This window comes from Anser brachyrhynchus (assembly GCF_964034855.1).
Source record: "Anser brachyrhynchus genome assembly, chromosome: 1".
Taxonomy (NCBI): domain Eukaryota; kingdom Metazoa; phylum Chordata; class Aves; order Anseriformes; family Anatidae; genus Anser; species Anser brachyrhynchus.
Genome location: NC_137694.1, coordinates 17,705,866 through 17,730,431, shown reverse-complemented (window position 1 = coordinate 17,730,431; position 24,566 = coordinate 17,705,866). Strand labels below are relative to the sequence as shown.

The 24,566-nt window shown below is 36.4% G+C and overlaps 1 long non-coding RNA gene across 2 annotated transcripts in view; it reads left to right on the top strand.

Moving 5' to 3' along the window:
* Nucleotides 1–1,695: 1,695 nt before the first annotated feature.
* The window catches only part of LOC308197533, an 84,509-nt gene continuing 61,638 nt past the window's right edge, over nt 1,696–24,566 (top strand). For both annotated transcript variants that reach the window (XR_013953058.1, XR_013953059.1), the window contains exon 1: nt 1,696–1,853. This is a non-coding gene — a long non-coding RNA (uncharacterized lncRNA). The remainder of the gene's footprint in view (nt 1,854–24,566) is intronic.

Below are 24,566 nucleotides of genomic sequence, written 5' to 3'. Positions count from 1 at the left end.
ACAGCAGCTATTTTGAAGGAGAAAAGACTGGCTTCTGAAAGTTTCTGTGACCTATTAATGTTTTATTTAGTTTTTATTTCTTGGCAATTGTTTCCAGGCGAAGCAAGAAAAATATTCTGAAAAATAAACGAGCCATTGCAGGTGTTGTGGTGGAAAACAAAGCTCTACATTCTGACTCTTTTTTTCTTGTTTTGTGCTTATGTTGTATCTTTATTAGAATAAAAGGAACATAGAGGGCAGTAGCTTTTGAGGAAGTGTAGACATTACCTTTTTTTTTCAGAACTTGTTTAAAGGGCATAGCCAGAGGTTTCAAAGAAAGCAGTCAGCTGAGAAAGGACATGAGGTGAATATTATAGGTTTCTGCCATTATTTCTGTTTACCCTGGTTTTACTTACATGGAAATGAGAGGAAAAAAAAAAAAAAGAAAGAAAAAAGAGGTCTCCTACAGTTTGAGTGATCCCAAACAATTTCAGGCATGAGAAGGAGCGGTTCAACCATACAGAGATACAATTTTGATTGATTGATTTTGATTACCTCAATGTGAAGAGCATGTTATAAAAACATAGATTTGTATTTCTCATCTTCCGTAATGTTAGGGCACATACTAATACTATTTTGATTTCTGAAGAACCTCATTCATTCTCCTATGTGTTATCATTAGTTTTAAGACTTAGAATTTTGCAGTCCAAAAATATTTCCATCCAGACATAACATTACAATGTATTACACTGTCAACCTCTGGTGAATCAGGCCAAGCTTTATGAAAGTAACAAATCTCAAGGATCTCAGTTCTGCAGCTGTTTGATAGCTCAGATGGGTTCTTTTTTATTATTGTGTACCTGCAAAATAACATGTTGTACATCTAGGGATGTTAACACTCTTCAGACTTGTCCTCAGAGCACCATGAGATATTGCCTCACCTTTCCCCCCTCACCTACACCAGGGGCTCTTAAAAACAGCCTTAGTTAAGTGCTGAATCCAGACTGGAAGGCATAGCTGACAATTTTTTCCCAAAGGGCAATATGTGTCTTTGACAAAGCAATCAGTAAACTTCAGGTATTGTTGGGCAACCTTCTATTTTTCAAACATCTGTGGACTCCTTTCACTTACAATTTCACATGTAATTTAATTTTTATATATTTTATAAAACACCTAGGGCCCAATACATTTCCATTCCTTTAAAAACACCTCAGTGATTTATTTAGGAGGTAGATCCCTTCCTTGGTAGTGTAAAGAATCATAAATGTAATTTTAATCTGAAGAAATATCCACTCTGTCATCTCGTATGAGCCAAAGGTGAAATTCATAAGAAATATATGTAGATAAATGAATTATAATTTGGTGCAAAACATATTTCTCAATACTACTTTCCTCAAATTTGTCCTGCAAATATAACTCTGAGCATGTCTGTATTATACCAATACTGAGTTATACCAATCCAATGAAAAATATTTTGGAACTGCTCTTGTGCTAGTGAACCAAGAGCAAGGGTTTGTATTAGGTTCATTTGCTAAATGTAAAATCTATCTAGAAAAGTTTAGAAATTCTTTGGATAATAATTGAGCTAGGGTTTATGTTAACCTTATCTTTTAAAATGGGAGAGATATAAAACAGGTCCCCAGTTTAGCTTCACGTTTTCAATAAAGCTCAAACTCTGTTACTGACTTTACATTACTCTTTGTACTTTGTAGGGTAATCCACACCTGTGTAAAGTGACTGTCACCAATCCTTTTAATCCCACTTTGGACAAGTGCATAGTAGATGAAGGCACTAGAGGAACTGGCTGATGATATTCTGGAAACCCAAAGAGAAAAAAGAAAGATGTGACCTTTTTCTCTTTATCACAGTAACAGGTATGTTTGACAATGGTATTTTTGTTTTTCGTGAAAGAAAAAGGTTTTGGGTGCCTTCAGTTTACAGTGAACTAACTTTAAATGATAGAAAATTAATACAGACATTACACTGTCTGAGGAATTAGGGGAAAAATATGAAATTATGTTATGTCTTCAATGTGTAAAGTACAAGCCCTTGGCCTACAATCTAAAATAAATCACAAATTATATTCTATTGAAAACTACAAGTGAATCTTCTGCTTCAAGCACAAATGAAAGTATTTATTTTTTTTCAAAATAAAATCTTGTGTTGGTCCATATGAACTAACACCACATTGCCCAGAAGAAAATTTTACTCCTCAAGCGACTGAGGAGCAGGAAATGGATATTCACTGCAAGTCACCTAAAGGCCTAAAATCACATAAAAGAATAATAGCACTTGACTTTTCATTTTCTATTGAGGAAAGACAACAATTTTGAAAAACACCCAGGCTCTACTGAGAAGTGTTACCAAATCACTGTCACATGTTTTCCAGTCCTGGTTGTGCCAAACATACTGGAAATACTTACACAAGTAAAGCAGCTTCTCTTCCCCAGTTTAGTGGACACGTTAACAACAGGAAATCTTCAGACTCATATTCGCTGCAAATTGGTTTTCTTCATTTCTCCATTAGGTATGCCATCTCCCAGAGATTTTCTTCATTTTTCATGAAAAGTAAAATCCACTCTCTGGTAGTCTGCTAAACATTTATCAGTGTACCATACATGAAGTCATGAAATGATTCTCTAAAGGAGTATTTCACTCGATAGGAGTGAAAGGCATGACAACGGCACCCAAACCAAACATATTTATACGTTAACCTTGTTAGATTTCAGACCATATTAACGGAAGTGACACTGTTCTGAGAGTTACAGGTCAAATTTCATATTAGGAATGTCTTTTTTTTTTTTTTTTTCCCATGATATGAAGATATTTTTTCCATGATATAAAGATATTTTTTTATGATATGAAGTATCATACTCTGCTCCTGGAAACCACCTTATCTCTTAGTATGCATCAAAAGACGAATACTACAAAATTGAGGATGTTTGGCAAACGGAAAGGTTTCTCCCAACTTAAGAGTAACAACCTGTAAGCGTTGTTCTTACTTCCTGAAAGTATGCTGTCAAATTGTGGCAGACCTTTTCATTTCACATTTGATGATGCAGGTGGAGGAGTGCTCTCAAATTCTCCTTAAGAATTCAGCTGCAGCTTTTGCAAGAGTCTGGTCACCAAAATGCTTCACAGCTGAGGAAAAATCAGTCTTCAGAATAACTCCACTTAGTATCAAGGACTCAAGGCATAGGAATTGAAAGACATGGCCTCAAGTTCCTCCAGGGGAGGTTTAGGTTGGAGATTAGGAGACGTTTCTTCTCAGAAGGAGCAGTCAGGCATTGAAACAGGTCGCCCAGGGAGGTGGTGGAGTCACTGTCCCTGGGTGTGTTCAAGGAAAGTTTGGACCTGGTGCTTAGGGACATGGTTTAGTGGGTGACATTGTCAGTAGGGCGATGGTTGGACCAGATGATCTTGAAGGTCTTTTCCAACCTTGATGATTCTATGATTCTATATACCATTGGGAGAGTAAGGCAGGTGCTCTTCACCGGTTTGGTTAGAGAAGAGGCATAATATGAGTCCTCTGTAATGGCTTTGGGGTTTCTGTTGACTACAGAATCAGGTCTACGTTATTGTCTTCCACTTTTGGTAGGTCCAGGTAGTTCAGTGTTAATGAATGCCTCTGTGTCATTGGGTGTCAGTGTCCAGTGCTGCAGGGTGTTTTGTGTGAGAAGAGGCCAGGGCCTGCACTGTGCTGGACACAGCCAGTTCCAGGCAGCTGCAAGGCCCCACCACAGCAAACGGCTGAGCTTATCAGCCAAACTGGAAGGTCCTCTGTTAATAACTACTTAAAAAAGGACAAAAGTGCTGGAGAAAAAAAAAAATGTAGGAGACGCAACCTTATGGACACCAAGGTCAGAAAAGAAAGGGAGAGAGGAGGTGTTCCAGACATCAAAGCATAGATTTCCCTGTAGCCTGTGGAAAGAACCACACTGAAGCAGATATCCACACTGCAGCCCATGGAGGACCCCATGCCAGAGGAGGTGGACATTTCCTGAGGGAACTGCAGCCCATAGAGCCCACAGTGGAGCAGGTTTATTCTGAAGGACTGCATCCCATGGGAAGGACCTATGCTGCATTGCGGGGATACTGTGAGGAAAAAGGAACAGCAGAGCAGAGTTCTAACAGAACAATAACCACCATTTCCCTATTTCCCTGCACCCTTTCCCCATTCTCCTGAGCCACTTGCAGTGCGGGAGGTAAAGAATTTGAGAATAAAGGAGTGTAACTGAGCCTGGGAAAAAGTCTGGGGGTCTGGGAGACAGGCAGGAAGGCGTTTTAGTTTTTGTATTTATTTCTCATCAAAATCCATTCTAATTAGCTTTTTCATCTTTTTTTCTCCCCCTGTACTGTTTAGGAGGGGGAGTAAGAGAGAGGCTGGGTGGGCAGCTGGCAGCTGACCAAGGTCAACCCATAGCCAAGAACTGCAGCTTCTGCAACTTTGAGAACTGTTTTTCTCATTTCAGCATAATGGTATTTAAAAGCCTGGACTAATCCCAGTTAAAAAGACTATAATAACAAATTTCTTAAAAAAACATAAGTAGAGAGAGGAATCCAGCGGACCTTGCCATTCCTCTAGCTCAGACCAACCCCTTCAACCAAATTCCTGGGAGGTGAAAATCTATTTTTAAAAAGAGATCAGAGTATGTGGTATTATTCATTTAACAATTTTAGGTCGATTTTTTTTTTCAGTAACTTGCATCAAAAGATATTATTGTCTGTCCTGTCCAGAGGCTATACTCTTTTTTGTACTTATTTAATGTGTTTAATCTAAATTGAGATTAATATTATGCATACATAATTCTCAAGGCCTTTCATTAACTTTCTTCTTGACAAATTTTCTAAGCTAGATTATTTTCTCTTGAAAACTTTTTGATACTGATGAAACTTGTCAGAGCAGCTAATTGCTGTACTACTTGAACACAGTGAACTCTATGGTCTAGACTCCTCTTTAAGATACAAATTGGAAGCAGGAAGAAACAATTTGTCAAAGCTGTATGCTAAAATATTGATTGCTGAATCTGTACTGTATAGTGATTTTACTATTGCACTGAAATATGGAATTTTAAAGAAATACCATTCAGGTCTTACATGAACATATGTTTCAATCATAAGAAGAAGACAATTTCTTAACTCTTTTACAGACTTTTTAACTTTTTTTTTTTTTCAAAATAGCCTTACATTCAATTTTGCTGGTTTTGACAATTGCATCTATAACACAAAGCTAAAGCAGAAAAGGCTTTGCAAGAGTCTGATTGAAGTGACTAAAATTTTACCAAGAGAAGTTGCTGAAGATGCTGAACATTAATCTGTAGAATACTAAAGGAAGGCTTTGATACAGTGAGGAATAACTTGCCATGTTGATTTTACCACACAGTTGTGCTGAGAATTAAGTAGAGAAATACTGAAAATTGTACAAAGTTGTTGAGTCCCATGGTTTTCTGTGCCCCCCAAAAAACAAAAAGAAAAAAAATGAAAAAAAAAAAACACCCTGTGGTGTAGCCTCTATGGAGAATGCAGAGTGAGGCGTTATAATGGTTTTGTTTAAACAGTGTGATGATGCTAAACACTTCCCTGATTCTTTTGTGGTATGGCATGGCTAGAAAGGAGGAAATTACATTAATGATAAGAAGGAAGATGTTAAAACATTTTTGCTACTGTTTCAAGTTGATACATAATATATACCAACATATAAATGAAAATACAGTTTAATAATTGTATTTTTTATTATTATAATGCAATCAGCAGTGACTTTTAACATATCTTGTACATGAACTGAACTGACTGTAGATCAAGAGAACTTCCAGATCAGGAGCTAGGTCTTAGATGCTTTAGTGACTTAGATGCTTAGTTTCATTTGTAATTTTTAGTTGTTTTAGAAAACCATGAGTTTTAACTAAAACTAACTAAAACTTCACTTAAAGAAATTTTAATTAAATTTGTAAAAATGTAGCACTCTAAGCTACAAGGTGGCCTTGTCTAGTCTGTTAATGATGCAGAAAAAGAAATCTCTGCCAGATTGAAATATACAGTCTAGGATCTTTCCTTGGAGATAGAGATTTGATTTATTGGAGAAAAAAAAAAAAAAAAGAGAGAGAGAGAAAGAGAGAAAGAATTTCTGTTTCTGAAACATGGCTGAAGGTGCTGTTGTGCTGATTCTTGCTTTTTTTTTTTTTTTTTCAGTAGTTCAATTCTTTGCTTATACAAACTATAACACACCTGATCATCCCACAAAGATTCATATTTCTGTATCACACTTCCAAGATTTTGGAAAAAAAAAAAAAAAAAGGATGGCCACTCTATTTTGTACAAACTCATTTTTTTAATTGTTTTCTCCTTGTGCAATGAGCACTAGATTAGAAGACTCAAGTGGAGACAGCTAGTCTGAGATCTTTCCTCTGTCGAGACATAAGAGTATTTCTGACCTGTTCTTTCTCAACAAGAGGCATGCTGTGTTCTGAACACAAAATCACTTGATGTTCAAATTAAAAATATATTTAAATTAAAAAAAAAAAGTCTATAAAGAGGTAAAATATACAGAGATTTTAATATCATATAATTATAAAATGATTTTTATGTGTGTTCTGCTGTTAAGATACATAGATGTGCATGGAGTAGATTTTTTCGATTACTTTCCAAGAACTGTTTAGATGATGTTGCATGATGCCATGTTTGAATTCTTCCCTATGAGTTTCATAAAATTCCCATGAAATTCCGAGTGTCCCTGAGTTACTTCACAACAAAAATGAGAGAAAATAGTACCAAAAATCTGTTTGCTTGGGTGAGGTAAATCAGTACATTCAGTGAAACAGTGAGAAAAAATCTCTATAGATATACAGCATCTAAAGACATTTGAATCCATATTTTTACCTCTGCTGACAAGCATTAGAGATCTTTTAGTAGTAATGAAGACCTATAGGGGAAATGTTTTTTCAAGGACATATGTTAAACATACATAATTTCAAATGATCTCCTTCCAAACAATTTACCAACCAAGAATTATTCAAATAAATTATCTGGATAATAATTTCAAATACTGAATAAATTAGAGAAAGATCATAGTCTCTTCATAGAAAATTCATGCATGGAAGAAAATAAAATTTGTCAGATAAATTGCTAACTGTGAATTAATTGTTCAGCTCAAGGCCTAAGTAATATTTAAGCTCTGTAAACAGAGTCCTGAACAGTGCAGTTAAAAACAGTAACGTTTGCATCAAATAAATGCTCAACCTCATTCTCACTTGAAGCTAGAAATAAATTCTATTCCCTGAGTGCTTACAAAAAATACATTTTGGGAAACCTATAGGTTACTGAGCTCATCCAAACTCTATTCTATTTCTGTGTTCTTTTTCCCTCAAGACACTATCTAATTAATCTTGAATTATCTTATTTGGGATATGGCAGTCATTTCCTCCAGGTTCATTTTCACTAATTTTATTTCTGTCCCCTTATTCTGAACCACAGGTAGTGAGTGGAAAATAGCACCTTGAGTTAAAATCATTGTCAGTGTTAAAGATTTTATGTGCTTGAATTAAATCTTAGCATCTCATTCTGCATTCAGTATTGTTCTAATTTGCTAATTTGATCTTTTACCTTCTTTTTCTTATTTAAGTTTAAACTTACTCTTTTTCTTTTCTCATTTTTCATGTATTTATTTTCTCTCTGAGCCAGGTTCCATGCAGTTTTCCAAAGAAATATAATTTAGGGATAGGAAGATATAAGAGTTAGGAGGCAAAAGCACAAAGACTCCTCTGTAACATTAAATGGCTGGAAGTGTATGTGCTCATAATAATCCAGCCCCCAAAATGAACAACTATTAAAGTATTTAGTTAGGTCATATACAAAACTTTTCTCAATTATGGCAAGGTCTAAAATGTTTTGGTGTGTGCCTCCGTGCTTCTTCCCCAGCTGGTGTCTTGATTGTGTTGATTTTAATATATATATATATATATTTAACTAGGAATTAATTCCTAACTCTTAAAGTTCAAACACAAGCCCAGTTGCCAAACTTGTGATATCTCTATGCTGGACCACCTCAGGTGTATCTGCCTCATCTTCCTGCTACACAGAGGGCTGGGTGGAGACTGTAATAATGTAAGTTGCTCTAAACTCTATCAAGCTATCAGTCAGATATAGTTGGATTTATGAACTTGGTTTCAGTGCCTGAGCTGACACTAGATTAAGGAGAATGGCAGTTCGGCAGTTCAGAGTGAAAAGCACCAGAAAGCTAGGAACATCCATTGGTCTGAGTTCAGGAAGGGAAAGGGAAAAGAGAAGGTGATGTGGATTCTGGTGCACAAAGAGGGAACAAGGAACTGAAGCTGGGGAGGGACAAAATACTGACGGATATCAGAAGGGATGTTTAGTTACTCAGCAGGTGTGAACTGGAAGTCAAAAATACCATCAAGGAAGATCAGAAAATTTTAGATTTATTCTGGTTGTGTTTGCTACTTAGAAAAACTCGCTAAATAAAGCATGCATGTTCATATAGTTTTGGTCAAACCCAGCCCTTGATAAAGAACCAATTTCATCTCTTCATTTTACTCACACAATTTGAAACTCATTTCACAGTGTAGTTGAAAACATTTCTAACATATATTAAAATTCTGTATGCTTCTTTCTTTACTTGCCAGAGAACAACACACCAACTCAATGTGAGCTATTAAGCTAAAGCAAAAGTTATCATTCAATAATATAGCATGAAAGAAGCAGAAGCATAGACTTGTTCATGTTGAAAGGGACCTTAGGATACCTCTTGTCCAACTGCCTGCTTTAAGCTCTGAGGTCAGACCAGACAGCTCAGGGTTGTACCTGACTGGGTCTAGAAAACCTCCAGGGATGCAGAGAGATTAGACAACCTCCCTGGGCTGCCTGCTTGTCTTCAAAACTTTTGGTGGAGCCAAGATACTTCTCTTCTCCAGGCTAAACAAGCCCAGCTCCCTATGCCTCTCTTCACAGGGAAGGTGCACCAACTCCTGACCATCATGGAGGTCATCTGCTGAACTTGTTCCAGTTTCTCAACATCTGTCATGTATTGGGAACCCCCAGATAGGACACAGTAATTCAGATGTAGTCTGCAAAATGCTGAAAAATAAGAGGTGACTAATCACTTCCTTTGGCATTTTGGCTATGCTTTCATCACCATGTTACTGAAGGAAAAAAATAATGATACAGGCATCAAGAGGCTTTGATGATGCAGGGGCAAGACACACATACTTCACATGCTGGTTTCCCAGGTGTTTTTAATAAAACAGAGATACACTTGTGATGTAAGTGCAAAGTTCTTTACTGTCGTATGTTGTAATGGAGAAAATGATAGTATGGTACACTGGCATTGCACTGTGAGAAATTCAGTACTAAACCTTTTCCCTACATCAGCTGACAAGTATTTTTTCCAAAAGTCTGAAATAGCAAGATGTATTCTTTATAATGGTTTATATACATATTAAAATGTTAATTTACCTTTCACAGTTGCACAATTAAATGCTTTATTTTTTTTCTATACAAGCATTTACAGATAATGTTGCCATGGCATTCTCTATTTTTAGAACTGGGAATATTATATACAACTGCTGTCTTCGTTGTTTTACAGACAGTAGTCTCAAAATTAATCTTTAATACTCTTTAATACTTTCTTTAAAAAACTGCTTTTGGGGGAGGCTTTTCAAACACCTTTCAAAATCTGTTGAACAAAGTTGTAGCATAAAGGCAATCATATTTCTGTTAAGTTTCGCATACACACCCTAGGGAAAATTCTCAAATATTAAATAAAGGGATATTAATCCATTTCATCGTATGCAATATGTTTCCACATCTGCAGCTTCAAGGAAATAACAGGCCTTATTTTTTCAATCTCACATAGGATAATTATAAAACTCAGTGAGGAAGCATTACTTCAATTAGTTTCTAAATGTTCATGACTAAAAACTGTAGTCTGAAATTTTGGAATTTTGGAGTAAATATTACAAAGTGAATTGTTTTTATTTAAGTCTAATTTCAAATATTAAAATGCTTTTGAAGAGTTATGGATTTTTTTAATTCTTTGAATCTTCTAATAAGAGTAAACAGTCAGAATTCTAGAAGATGAGTGCTGCACAGAGTTTGAAAAAAGGAATTGCTTTTAGGTAAAAACTAAACACTTTCCAGTGTGCACTCATCAGTGAAGGCTTGAACTTTCTAAAATCACACTAGTTCCATAACAGCTGCATAATAAACAATAAATATAAGACTGGAAGAAATGGGGAATATTTTACTAAAAAATGCTACATGTACTGCTTTTTGAGTCAAAAAAGTTTTGAGAAAATGGTTTAATACAACAGTGGCAGTGTAATGAAGAGAGGCTATGGAGAACTGTCATTGAACTTTATATCAATGCCTTGTGTATGAAGAAGAGACATAATCTGACAAAATTGAATATCAAAAGATACTAGATTTTAAATTGCTGCAGTTTAGGGCCTTTCTTCAAATAACACTTTTGTTTTGTTTTGTTTTTCAAAATACTTATATATACTTTCCAGATTCAGTTAAAGAACTGAAATCAAAAACAAAAATGGGATAAGTCATCTTTGCTTTATTTTCATGTCATAGGATTTTTTCTTGTTAAGACATGAGTTATTTAAACAATGCACAGAGCACCTTAAAATTCTTTTAAAAATGTTCCTTGTTCTTTCATTATGTACATGTAATTATGTGAACACAAGCATTTATACATAAGTGAAAAATTAAACTGCAATTCTCAAATCTATATGCATTCTTCTCTCTCCTACATGTAGGTATATGTACGCTGCCAGTTTATGAAAAAAAGTTGTTTTTTTTTTAATATTCTTGAAAATATTTTGAAATTCAGGTTGACTTCAATCAAAGAGAGCCTTGGAGCTTGATTTCCTATCTTTTTAGTAAACCTTAGAAATGAGTTTAAAGCATGAAAGGCATATTTCTAGATTACCATTAATTTAAAAAAAAATAAAAATAAAAGCAAGAGAATTGCTATAAAAATCAGTGACAGACCAGTGTTGGGAAACTGTGAGTATTAACAGCAAAATGTAAAGTGTTCTCTGTTATCTCTCCACATCCCAGTAAAAACTTAGACTTATACACAACATTTATTTTGAATGGGATAAAATATTTACAGCAAAGAAAGAGAAGTAAAATATATACTTTGCAGTGTACCTGGGGAGAAAGTCAATGACTTCAGATTGCTTTTGTTTGTTTGTTAGTTTTGTTTTTAATCTGCTCGCTTATTAATCTGACAAAAGCTTAGTGTTGTCATACTCTTAGAAGTCCATGACAAATAAACTCAACAGCTTTCTGGAGAAATAGTATGTTGCTGTGTTGCCTTTCAGATTGCTCGGTTCCTTACAAATTTGACTCAAAATCTAACGATCCCGTGCCAGATTTTCAGTAAGATATTTTCACTCTACCAGTCAAAGCAGTAGTGTTTTGTAACTACTCCACACATGTGAGGAACAAGAGGACAACAAATCAGGTCAGGTAATTACCTATTGCATAGGTAAATTAACTATTAATTCATAAAAGTGATATTCTTCCTATACTATTTGCATGAATGTCTTTACTTATAAGTAAAGTATCTGTTACATAAATAAAGTACTACACTGACTGTCATGCCCGACCCTCTTGTGTATCAGGGTACAATTTGGGCTTACACATCTTTTAGGCAATGAGAGCTGAGCTACAACGTGAGCATATCCAAGAATCTGACCCAACAGATTTTCTAATTTCTTTCAAAGTTTTCTTTCTAAAAGCTAAAGCAATAACTTAAAGTTTCTGTCTCCAGATTAGTCTATATACCATTATTATTTTATATATATATTTACCACTTTACCAGTCAGTGACCTTGGATCAACTTTTCTTCCTTTCTTTTAAATGGTATATTGTTTTCTTGTGTCATTGGAAAATAAACAAGATGCTAAAGTAGCTTAAACAGAATTTAGGTAGTCTTCACCCTTCTTATGCTAGCTCATTGCACCTAGGGGCCCAGGTAACTAGATGAATGACGGAGGAATAGTATGATTTTCCAAAGCTTTCCCCATGGGCCTAATTCTTTGCCAAACCCATGAACAATCCTGATTAAATTCAGTGGAACAAAGGTCAAATTAACACTAGAATTTCATATCTCATTAATGTCACAGTCCTATAAACCTTAAGAAGACATAAATTTGCTATTGGTTCTGATGGAATTGATATCAGGACTTCAGTGAAAACTTTCTCTTTTTTCCACAAATTTATCACCGAGATGGTAAAGCCAAAATTCAACACAGAAAGCACTTCTGCATAGGTAGTTTACTGTATAAATAGAGTTAAAACACTAGGAGATTCTTAACTGTATGTAATTTTAGTAAGACTGAACTGATAGATCATTTCTCATTTAAATTTTTGCTTAATAATAAACATACAGTATTTACCAATGAAATACTTGATGTCTTCTAATCTTGTTATTATACTTTCCTTGGTTTTCTTATGGAGACATCAACATAAATAATGAGATTCTTATCTTACATTGGTCAAGATTAATTGATGACTGAGTATTATGAATTAAACAGCATCTCATTAATTCTGTAGTATTGCAGTATTGCTTCAAATTATGGAGAAAAGAAAAAGAAAAAACAAACAAACAAAAAAAAACCCTGCACGATTTATTATTTCTCTCCTGGGGGAAAAAAACTTCCAAGGAAGGGAAAATATGCACATAGTGCAATCAATCTGAAATTATATTGCAGTTATAATTTACAGTTACTGTAAACACAGTAGCATATTTGGAGTATCTCAGTAAAATTACAAACAAATAGGTAATCATCAGTCACTAATATTCCTATTCCAAACCAAGTCCAAAAAAAAAAAAAATCTCATATAACTTCTACTAAAAATATATGACTCTTTGTCATATGCCCCTAAATGCCTTCTTTTCTCAAAAGCTTTATCTGGTCTTCATTTTCAAAAAGAAAGGTATGTCATTCACAAAACATGATTGCATAAATATTTTAAAATCTCCATGTCCTCACAGATTTATGTTGTTTGAATATGACAGAAATTATTTAAAAGAACTCTGAGTAAAAATACAAATTAAGGAAAAAAAAATGCACTATTTTCTTATGTTATTGACCTTGAGTTCCATAAGTCTTAGAATACACTACTTTTCTTGGGTCTTTCTGACAAGAAAAAACAAGATTTTATTTCATTTTATTTATTTTATTTTATTTATTTTATTATTTTATTTTATTTATTTTATTTTATTTTATTTTATTATTTTATTTTATTTTTTACATCATTATTAGCAACTTATTTAAATGCCAGTTTAACTGATCACTGTACCCATACATATCCTTTCTGGTTAGCCATAAGTCTGAACACAACAGCTCTCCAAAAAGCCATTATGTAATCTATTTTCTATGGTCCTAAGCATAAACTGAGCCTCTGAAAAATGGACATTTGTAACAGCTGATACTCCCAATCTTCTTCTTGAAGATTCTTCTCCACACATAATTCTACAATATTGATCCCAAATGTAAAGTAAAAAATGTATATCCTCTTCTGCAAGGACCACTTTGTGCTCTTTTGTCCTTCTTATGTGCTCCTAACTCATCAAACATTACGATTTGCATAGGTGAAGTTTGGTTGTTTATTTTGTTGTTGTAAGTAATGAATGTGCCCAAGTAGATATACCTTGTAGATGTTTGTGGTTGATTCCTGCATAAAGTTTATTCTTTTTTTTTTTTTTCCCCTCTGGTTTCAGTACTCTACAATCATTGCATGACACTTCCCAGTATTAGAATATCCCAAGCAATCCCAATGATGTAAAGAGTTGTTCTAACTTGCTGCCTGTATATTATTTTATGATATTCTAACATAAAATATTATATAATATTTATTTATATTTAATTAAAATATACCCAAACCTGAAAGCATAGTAATCCACCTCTCTTTTTTTTGGTAGATAGTAGATCAAAAATATTTGTTTCATTCCTGAGCCAGATAACTTTTCTTAAGTAGACCAGGGAAAAAAAAAAAAAAAAAAAAAAAAAAAAAGAAACAAAGGATTCCATTCAACAATTGCTCCTGTTATTTTTATTTTATGTTTTACACATAAGCACAAAAAAAAAAAAAGAAAAAAAAAGAAAGAAAAAAACTATAAGGGGTTTTGGTGAAGTGAAAATTCTTTTATGTCATTATGTCAATGTAGTGAGTAGGAAATGAGTAGCTGTGAAGGAATCAGCTGCCAGAAAACAAACAAACAAACAACAACAACAACAAAAATGTAGGGTGAGATTACAAATGTAAACAATGAAAGGATTCTGTCTAGGGTATGGTTGTGGTTTTATTGAGTTGTGTGGTTATGCAGATAATTTTCGTCTTGATGAAAAGTTTTTTGGTTATTTAAGGGCTAGAGCAAGTAGTGTGCTTGTTCTTATAATGTTTGTTTTAGGCAGATCAGTGTATTTTAAAGGAAGGATGCTGCATTATTTATTCAGGATGATAAATGTTTTGTAACTTTTTATCAGAACTTGCTTAATTATAGTCTCAAAAATAGGGTAATTTAAATTATAACTTTTCCTTGTGCTACATGTTTTGGCATATGTAATTCACAATGTATCTCATAAACAGTCTTTATATATCTTGATTTAAAGTACCAAAACTCCCTTATTGACTAATTATATAGAAAGACTCTGTAAAACACAGAGGGACACATTCCCTGTGTAAGCTGAGAAATACTGGGTGCAAAACTGGATATAAAGACTGTAGAGTGACTGAAACTATCATTGTTCTTCAGACATTACAAGGGAAGGCATAAATTAAGGGAAATAACATTGGGCAGTGGAATTAAAAAACAAACACAAAAAAACATAATGACATGAGATATGAATATAAAGATGTGTAAAACTTTATTAATTCAGTTCCTCTGATAAAAATTCAGTTCCTCCCGTAGTGTACCCCAGGGATTAAGACCAGGGCTAACACTGTTTAACATCTTCATTAATAAGCTGGGCAATTGGATGGAGTACACCCTCACCAAGTTCTCGGATGATACAAAATGGGGGGAAGTGGCTGATTCACCAGAAGATTATGTTGCCATTCAAAGGTACCTGGACAGGCTGGAGAACTGGACAGAGAGGAATTTCATGAAGTTCAACAAATGGAAATGTTGAGTTCTACACATGGAGAGGAATAACCCCATGTACCAGAACAGTCTGGGGGTCTGTCTGACTGGAAAACAGCTTGGCAGAAAAGTCCTTGGGGGTTCTGGTGGATGCTGAATTGAAAGTGATTCATAAATATGTTCTTTTGGAAAAGAAGGTGACCAGCCTGCTAGGGTACAATAGGCAGAGCATTGTGAGGTGGTCAAGGGAGGTAATTCTTCTCCTTTGTTCATCACTACTGAGACACATCTAGGGTGTTGTGCCTAATGCCGGGCTCCCTAATACATGGGAAGACGTGGACACTGGACAAAGTCCAGCCAAGGGCCACGAGAGTGATTAAGGGACTGGAGTGTCTTACATACCAGGAGAAGCTGAGAGCTGGGGCTGTTCAGCTTGGAGACTAGAAGGCTCAGGGGTCTAGGTAATGTGTATAAATACCTGATGGAGGGGCAGAAAGAAGATGAGGCCAGACTCTTCTCACTGATATCCAGTGCACTGATATCCAGAGCAAGAGGCAATAGGCACAGACTGAAATATAAGACATTCCATATGAACACAAGAAAGCACTTTTTTTTCTATGATGAAGAGAGTACAATGAGATGTTCTCTAGATGTCCCTGCCAACCTCAGCTGTTCTGTGATTGTGTGATTCTACACATTTGAACACTTATATATGTATACTTTGGAAACAGTGTGGAATGGCATTGTTATTTAGGGACCCTTGCTTTAATCTGAAGACTTTTTATATTCTTGAATTTCCTCTCAGTCTCTAAAGAACTTTTGACTAACAGAAACAACTTCAGCCATATAAAATCCGCAATATTTTTAGATCACTTTTCATTGTCTCTCCAAATCTTGATTGTTCTAATAGATTTTTTTCTTCTTTAGATTTATGGAATGCCGTCTGTGGAGTAGCAATATTCTAGACCTTTAATTCTGGAAATCAAATTACTCTGCTTTGTTTTTCATAATGATGTTATTGAGACATTGTATAACTGAGAAATGTTTGGTGTTTCAGTTAACACTGGCTTTTCATTATACGATCTTGAAACAGTTCTTTATCTGTTAGAATTCTGGAGTTGGTAAATTAGGCAAACATCTGTTATCTGGGCACCAAGACAAATAAAATGTCATGATATATTTAAAAAAAAAAAAAGTAACATAAACCACAAGAAATATAAATAGGAGGGGGATAATGTATTTTTTTGGTTAGGAAATTATGGACCATGTAAGGTTACTGAAGAAAGAATTTGAGAGAAGGCAGTGAGATTTTTCTCGTTCTCCCCTATGAATAAATCGCCATACTCCAAAATCAAACATTTATTCTGTGATTGGCACTGCGCATTCATTGCCTACGTATGTCTGTATTATTACTATTGTTCATTCACACAATGCTTTTTTTTGTTGGTTTGTTTTTTGTTTTTTAAATTTAAGGCTGAACTGCAGGTTTAGCAAAGAATTTCTCAATGAGACATAGCATTTGATAGAACTGTTTACTGTAGTGATAAAGCAGCAGGCTGACATATGTAGGAGGCTCCAATTAATCCATGCCCCAAGTGCTTGAAAGCCAAGAGTCATTAAAAATGCTAAATTTGTACAAACAATCCAGTTATTGAAAGAAGTTAAATACCTACTTTGCTTCTACTCTGTGCTTATAAGGGTTGCTAAATTGGAATAGACTTAGGCTTTTCTGCATCTGATCACACAAGTCTTGTCTTTTCTGCACATACTTTTTTTTTTTTTTCTGTAATAATGAACATTTTGGAGAGTTCTGGTTTCACTATCTCTTTCCACCAAGGGAAACAGCTCTCCCAGTAGAAAGGCAGTAAATATGTATGTATGTATGTATGTATGTATGTGTGTATCTATCTATCTATCTATCTATCTATCTATCTATCTATCTATCTATCTAAAGAAACCAATTATAATTCCTGTACTGGTTATTTTTTTTTAACTTTCATTGTAATGCTTATCTTTTCTATCTAGATGCTTTTTCTTATCTCCAGCTGCCTGTTCAGCAGCTGTTGGTATCCTAACTGTCACTTTCTATTCACTTTTTGATGAGAAGTTTAATTCTGAATATTCACCAGTTCCATACAAATATTTACATAATATTTTGCTACTAATTAAACTTCTCTCTCTTGGACTCTGCACTCTGACAGTGTCTCTTATTTTCACATCCCTCTTGGTTCTCTTTTCTGCCATTGTCTGTCTTGGCTATATGCCTGGAATATATTTTCTGCTCAGATAGAAACTATCTCCAAACTCAGCAAAACACTGTGGGGCAGGATTTGAGTCCTCCGTTTTTCACCAAAGTCATCAGTGTAGCACATGCTCACACACACCCACAGTTTCACAGCCCACCCATTGACTTTGCAGCTTTGTCCTCTTCTGATCATCAGTATCTCTATGAAAGCCTCTTCAGCAGTGGTCTTAGGTTTATAAATAAACTTGCTGAAGGATGTGGAAACTGCTTTTAATCCCATATAGTGTTTATGTAATTTGAAAGCTCTTAGTGGTGAGAAATAAAATTTTGGAGTTTATTTTTCTTTAAAAGAAAATTCAGAATCATCTTAACCAGTTGGTAAGATACTGCCTAAGGATCTTACATAAAATAGTTCTTAAATAAGAACTAACAAATTTGTTTACGATGTTTGTGAGGATGAAGAAGCATAAGCTGTCTTCTGTTCCATTCTTACAGAATCAGCTTCAAAAATATACCTTCTATAAACTGTAACTTTTAGTACGGCTCAGAAATGATTCAGTATTTCCCATTAGTCAAATTAAAAGGCCATTGAACTAATTCTTCAGTACACTTGCTGTATTTCTTGTTTGGATGTCAGGGGAATAAGTGGATTTACCACCCCAAGAAGGAAAAGCCCAGTTTCTGCAAGTTCTTGGGAAACCATCACAACAGTGTTTCAGTGTTACCAAGATGCTACTTAGCTCTTCCTGATACAGTTCCCTGGGTTTTTCCCTTCAGAAGCCATGTTTTGCAGTTGACTTTTAGTGAAAATGGTCTCCTATGACAGCAGATCGGGCCTAAATCTCTTCTAGGGCTGAAAAGTACAGTACCCATTACAGTTAGAGTGCCATAGCACACAACCTCCTCATTAACTTTGGATGATAAAATTATTTTCACATGTACCATAAGCTTTTGAATACATTTTCAGGATTTTAATATTTAAAGAGCACTTTCACTGTGACACATTAATATACTCCGAATTAGAAACTCATACAAGTTTCATTAACTCTTTTCTTGTCAAAATTTTATCAACAATTATCTATTCTTTTGTGTATGTGAAAGAGGAAACTTGTGTATAAACCTTTTTCTCTAATGTTGTACTTTTACACAAGCATAGGAATAGTCCCTTCAATGTCCATGGATTTACAGAAAAGACTTCAGTGAAAATTAGTGTAATCATCATATAATTAATCTTGAGACAGCAATGAAAGCACTGAAACTGTTCTTAGTGAACTGCAATGAAATATTACAGCCTTAGTTCCTCTTCCCCTCCTTCCCTTCCTCCCCACCCCCCCCCACCAGAGTGTACTTAACATTTGTCTTATGCAAGCGTTTCTAAACTCTTTGCTGTAGCTTTGCTCTTACTCAAATTACGCTGACCCTAACTGAAGTGGTACAGTAAATATGTGCCTTACATGCAAATAATTCTGAAAAAAAAAAATTTGAAACAAAGAAAACCTCAATTTGTACTGTAAGGATACTTCTGCTAGTTTTGTAATAAACATTAAGAGCAATTGTTACCCTCTCTACTTTTGTGGAAAGAGAAGATAATATTCCAGGTAACAATTAACAGTAGGTCTATTTGAGTAAAAAAACATTTTGTCTTACTCTAAGACCATGACTGGCAGGGAAAACAAGTGAGAGATACTGGCTTAAGGAGGTATTGTCTCCTCTGAACTTAAAACCTCTAAGTCTCTAGATTTATCCTTCCTTGTTTTTACTGTGTGCGCATCAGTTGCTGATACAGCAGAAAAAAAATGAGCCATCATTTTTCTAAAAGGACTGTGTGTTCTGTGGAGAGTCAAGGGAGGAGAAAGAATGCACCTGATATTTGTTTTAAATAGAGTCATATTCTTCTTTAACATGGCTACCTAATATATTGTATCATCTTGCGTGTCTTCTAAAAAAACAGGCAAATTGAAATGGCAAATTTTCTGATTCTTCCTTACTGAAGATATTAAGGAAAACAGCAGAGTTGGCAGCAAGGACCAATGCCCCCAAGACAGGAGTTTAAGAACCTGAGAGAACTGACCAAAATGAATAGTAGAATCACAGATATGGACTCCAGGTGTGCAGATTTCAGCTTATGCAGGGATACATTTGGCAGGACCTCATTGGGAATTCCTCTGAAGGGAAAAGATGTTCGGGAGAGATGGTTGATTAAAAAAAAATAATAATAAAAAAAAAATAAAGACTCCTCAAAGCATAAGAATCATCAGTTTTGATATCTGGAAAGTAAATCAGTGATGCCAAAAGGCTATTACTGATGAACAAGGAAATCATGATTGAGCTAAATTTCAAAAAAGAAGTATACAGAAGAAAGCAAGGATGCGCTTTCTAGGAAGAACCCATACATGCAGGGAAGGAGTTAGGAAAGGCAAAGGTCAGTTGAAGTTCCAACTAGGGAGAGATGGAAAAGACATAAAAGGGCTTCTAAAAGTACCTTATCAGCAAAAGACAGGCTAGGGAAAATGTGGGCCTGCAGTACGAGGCATGGAACCTAGTGACAGAGGAAGTGAAAAAAAGTTTTATTTGGCTCCATTTTTAACAGTTAAGTCCTTGCCTCAGGCATCTCAGGACCATAAACTGTCAGAGACAGTGTGAAGGATGTATCACCCACAGGAGTGATAAAAGAGTTAGGAGCACTTAGCTAAACTGGACATATTACATGGCCATGGGATCAGAAATGTTGCATCTGAGTGTGCTGAGGCAAGTGACTGATAATACAAGGATGTCCTTTGTCATTTTTAAAAAATCGTGACAATCAGGAGAGGATCATGATGTCTGGTAAAACATAAACTTCGTATTCATCTTTCAGAAGAGCAAGAAGGAAGATCTAGGAAACTATAGGCTGCATTCTGTAGGAAGATTGGTGTAAATCCTCCCGGAATTAAGCCTATGAATCACATCAGCCTAAGAAGGTGGGAAAGGGGATCAATAGCCTGGGAGGGAGGAGTACTATTCAAAGGCATCTTGACAGGTGGAGAAATGAGTGGACAGAAACCTCATGAAGTTCAACAAGGCAAATGTAAAATCTTGCATCTAGAGTGGAATAACCTCATGTGACAGTATTGATTGGGGACTGACTGGCTAAGGCAGAGCTCTTCAGAGAGGTATTTGGACTAATCACTTAGTGGGTTGTATTAGCATGAATGTGACCAACAGGCTGAAGGATGTAATTATTTGCCACTCTTGAACACTCATGAGATGACATCTAGAGTACTGTCTCTAGCTTTGCATTTATCAATACAAGAAAGTTATTCATATACTGGTGTGAGTTCAACAGAGGGCTACCAAGAAAACCTTCTTGATTTTCCTCCCATAGGAGGATGGGACACAATGACTGGAAAAAGGCTATGGGAACTGGCTTTGTTCAGTCCTAAGAAAGGAAGGTGAAAGGGAGATCTCATTGTAATCTACAAATATCTGCTTAGAAAATGAGAAGAATAGCAGGCCAGACTCCCCTTGGAGGTTCATGGTGATAGATAAGAGCCACCAGATAGAAGTTACAGCAAGGGAAATTCCAATTTATTATTAGGAACAAATCTGCACAGTGAGAGTAGTCAAATGTGGGAACAGGTTATCCAGAGAGTCTGTGCATACCCAGAGAGATATTCAGAATGTGACCAGAGAAGACCCTGGTAAACACGATCTAGCTGAACCTGATTCAACTAGCTGTTTAGATCAGATGACTTCCTGAGGTTGCTTCAAGTTTAAGTAATTCTATTATTATTTATAGGTTCCCAAAGAAAGTAGCAACATCACAGAATCACAGAATGGTCAGTGTTGGAAAGGACCTCTGAAGATCATTTAGTCGTGTCACACCCCCCCACACCCCACCAAGCAGGATCACCTAGAGCATGTTGCGCAGGATGGCATCCATGTTGGTTTTGAATATCTCCAGAGAAGGAGACTACACAACCTCTCTGGGTGACCTGTTCCAGTGCTCTGTCACCCTCATGGTAAAGAAGTGCCCCTTCATATTCAGCTGGAACTTCCTGTGCTTCAGTTTGTGCCCGTTGCCTCTCATCCTGTCGCTGGGCACAACTGAAAAGAGACTGGCTCCATTCTCTTGACACCCTCCCCTCAAATATTTATACACATTGATGAGGTCTCCCCTCAGTCTTCTCTTTTCCAGGCTAAACAGGCCCAGCTCTCAGGCTGTCCTCGTACGACAGGTGCTCCAGTCCTCTAATCATCTCAGTAGCCCTCCTCTGGACTTGCTCCAGCAGCTTTATGTCCCTCTTGTACTGGGGAGCCCCGAACTGGACACAATACTGCAGGTGTGGCCACACCAGGGCTGAGTAGAGGTGGAAGATCACCTCCCTTGACCTGCTGGCATCACTCTTCTGAATGCACCCCAGGATACCGTTGGCCTTCTTGGCCACAAGGCACATTGCTGACTCGTGGTCAGCCTGCTGTCCTCCAGGACTCCCAGGTCCCTCTCTGCAGAGCTGCTCTCCAGCAGGTCAGCCCCCAGCCTGTACTGGTACTTGGGGTTAATTCTCTCTACGTGCAGGACCCTACACTTGCCTTTATTGAACTTCATGAGGTTCCTCTTGGCCCATCCCTTCAGCCTGTCAAGGTCCTTCTGAATAGCAGCACAGCTTTCTGGGGTATCAGCCACTCTCAGCTTTGTGTCATCAGCAAACTCGCTGAGGGTGCACTCTGTTCCATCGTCCAGGTCATTGATGAGTAAGATGAACAACACTGGACCCAGCACTGTCCCCTGAGGGACACCAGTAGTTACAGGCCTCCAACTAGACTGCACCACCCAGCATAACCCCCTGAGCTCTGCCATTCAGCCGATTATCAATCCACCTCACTGACCACTCATCTAGTCCACCCTTTTATGGTTTGGGGATTTGATTGATGAGAAGGCCAACATGAGCTGGCAATGTGTGCTTGCAGCCCAGAATGCCAGCCATATCCTGGGCTGCATTAAAAGGAGCATGGCGAGCAGGTCGAGGAAGGTGATTGTCCCCCTCTATTCTGCTCTCATGAGACTGCACCTGGAGTACTGCATTCAGCTCTGGGTCTCCCAGCACAAGAAGAACATGGGCATATTAGAATGAGTTCAGAGGAGGTCCATGATGATAATCAAAGGGCTGGAGCACCTCTCTTATGAAGAGAGGCTGAGTGAGTTGGGGTTGTTCAGCCTAGAGAAGAGAAGGCTCTGGAGAGACCTCATTGTGGCCTTCAAATACCTAAAGCAGGGTCTACAAGAAAGCAGGAGAGGGACTCTGTGAGGGAGTGTAGTGATAGAACATTGAGTAATGGTTTTAAACTACAAAAGAGTAGGGTTAGATTAGATATTAGGAAAAAAATTCTTTACTCAGAGGGTGGTGAGGCACTGGATCAGGTTGCCTAAAGAAGTTGTGGATACCCCCTCCCTGGAAGTGTCCATGGCCATGTTGGATGGAGCTTTTAGCAACCTGGTCTAGTGGAGGTATCCCTGCTTATGGCAGGGGGTTGGAATTAGATTATCTTTAAGGTCCCTTCCAACCCAAAGCATTCTATGATTTTATGATTCTATGTATTTCTCAGAAAATTCAGACTTGCTTGACAGGAATCAGTATCTAGAGAGTGCAGGGCTGTCTTAAGTCTAGTAGAGTTACTATCTGTATTTCCAACTGCAGTACTACCCTGGGCTAATTTTGGAGTGTGTTTTTTTGTTCTGTTTTTTTTTTTTTTTTGGTTGGTTGGTTGGTTGGTTGGTTTGGTGTTTTGTTTCATTTATGGTGCTTTTAGAGGGAAAGTCAGATGCACCCAATATTTCATGATTTCATTTATTTTCCAACATGTGCTTCCTACTATCATATCTATATTAACTAGGTTGATTCTGGTTAGAAAAGGCAAGTGAGGCCCTTCTTTGCAAGTGCCGTGGTATTTTTTGCTGTAAGATATTTTGTCACCACAGCAGAATGTTTATGCAGGCTGCTGATGTGATAGGGATCCCAGAGATACCTACAAAATTCAGAATGCTTTTAGGAGTTCTGTAATATGTCCAAGTTAGATCTCTCATTTGAGGAGTGAGAAACAGAACTGATGGTTCACTGCATATTCAGAGTCTACCTTACAGTACATGAATTTCCCTGTGCAAATGAGCCTTTAATTTCTCCTTAATTTTCTTCAACCCCTTGTAGCCTGCAGATGAATGACACCACCAACTAACAAGACATTCTAAATTAAGAAACATAGCTGCCTTCGCATTGTCACTAAGAAAAAATATCACCCTTATATTCAGACAAGATGGAATAGCAGATAATGTTGCTCAGATGGGACTATGGTACTTGTCTTGTATTTAGGAGTTTAAGTCATTAAATTATGCCTTGTCAAGTAGCATAAATTTCTCATATGACAACCATGCTAATTAATAACTTCATTTTCTTTTTCCCTTAAGGAAACACAAAACCTTTAATGCAGCAAAATAGGCATTTGTTCCTCAAATTATATAAATGTGCATATTACTATAAGGGTAGTGGGTTAAGGTAAGGAGGAGCAGAGAATTTGGCTTTCTTGACATTTTTTGTTATAAGATCCTATTTTCAACGTTGCAACACTTTAACCATTTGGTTACATTTTTGCATCTGCTGAGTATCTCCTATATAACAGAACACTTTAGAAAATTTTGTCTCACATGGTCCAACAGGATCAAATAAGAGATAGTATGTTGCTCTATTCTCTTAGAAATATATTTATTATTATTATTATTATTTATTATTATTATTTACTAGTAGGTGATAAACGTGAAGAACAGTTGTTCTGTCTCGATATATATTTTTGGAAATAGATCAGGCAGCCCACCTGAATTTCTGCAAGTGTTTTTCTGTCAGTGTGAAAACAAAAAGAGGACTAAAAATAAAAAAGCAAATCTGAGGAATGGGGACAGGCAGTTAAAATTCAGAGAATAAAGATGTGTCCTAACAGGCAGTTTGTGTGCCAACAGGCAGAAACGACATGGGCAACAGGACAAACCAAGCAGCCCCATCCAAAAAGACAGACTATGACATTGTCCTCATTGGACAATGAAGAATGGATATAGTATCAATTCTGAGTTTTGAAAATACAATATTCTAGGGAAGTTTCTTGGCTTCTCAAGTGAGAAGTGTAATGAGAATGTACTAACTTAGGTTGCCTGTGGTACAATTTTTTCATACGTTATGTACACTGAAAATGGTGCTT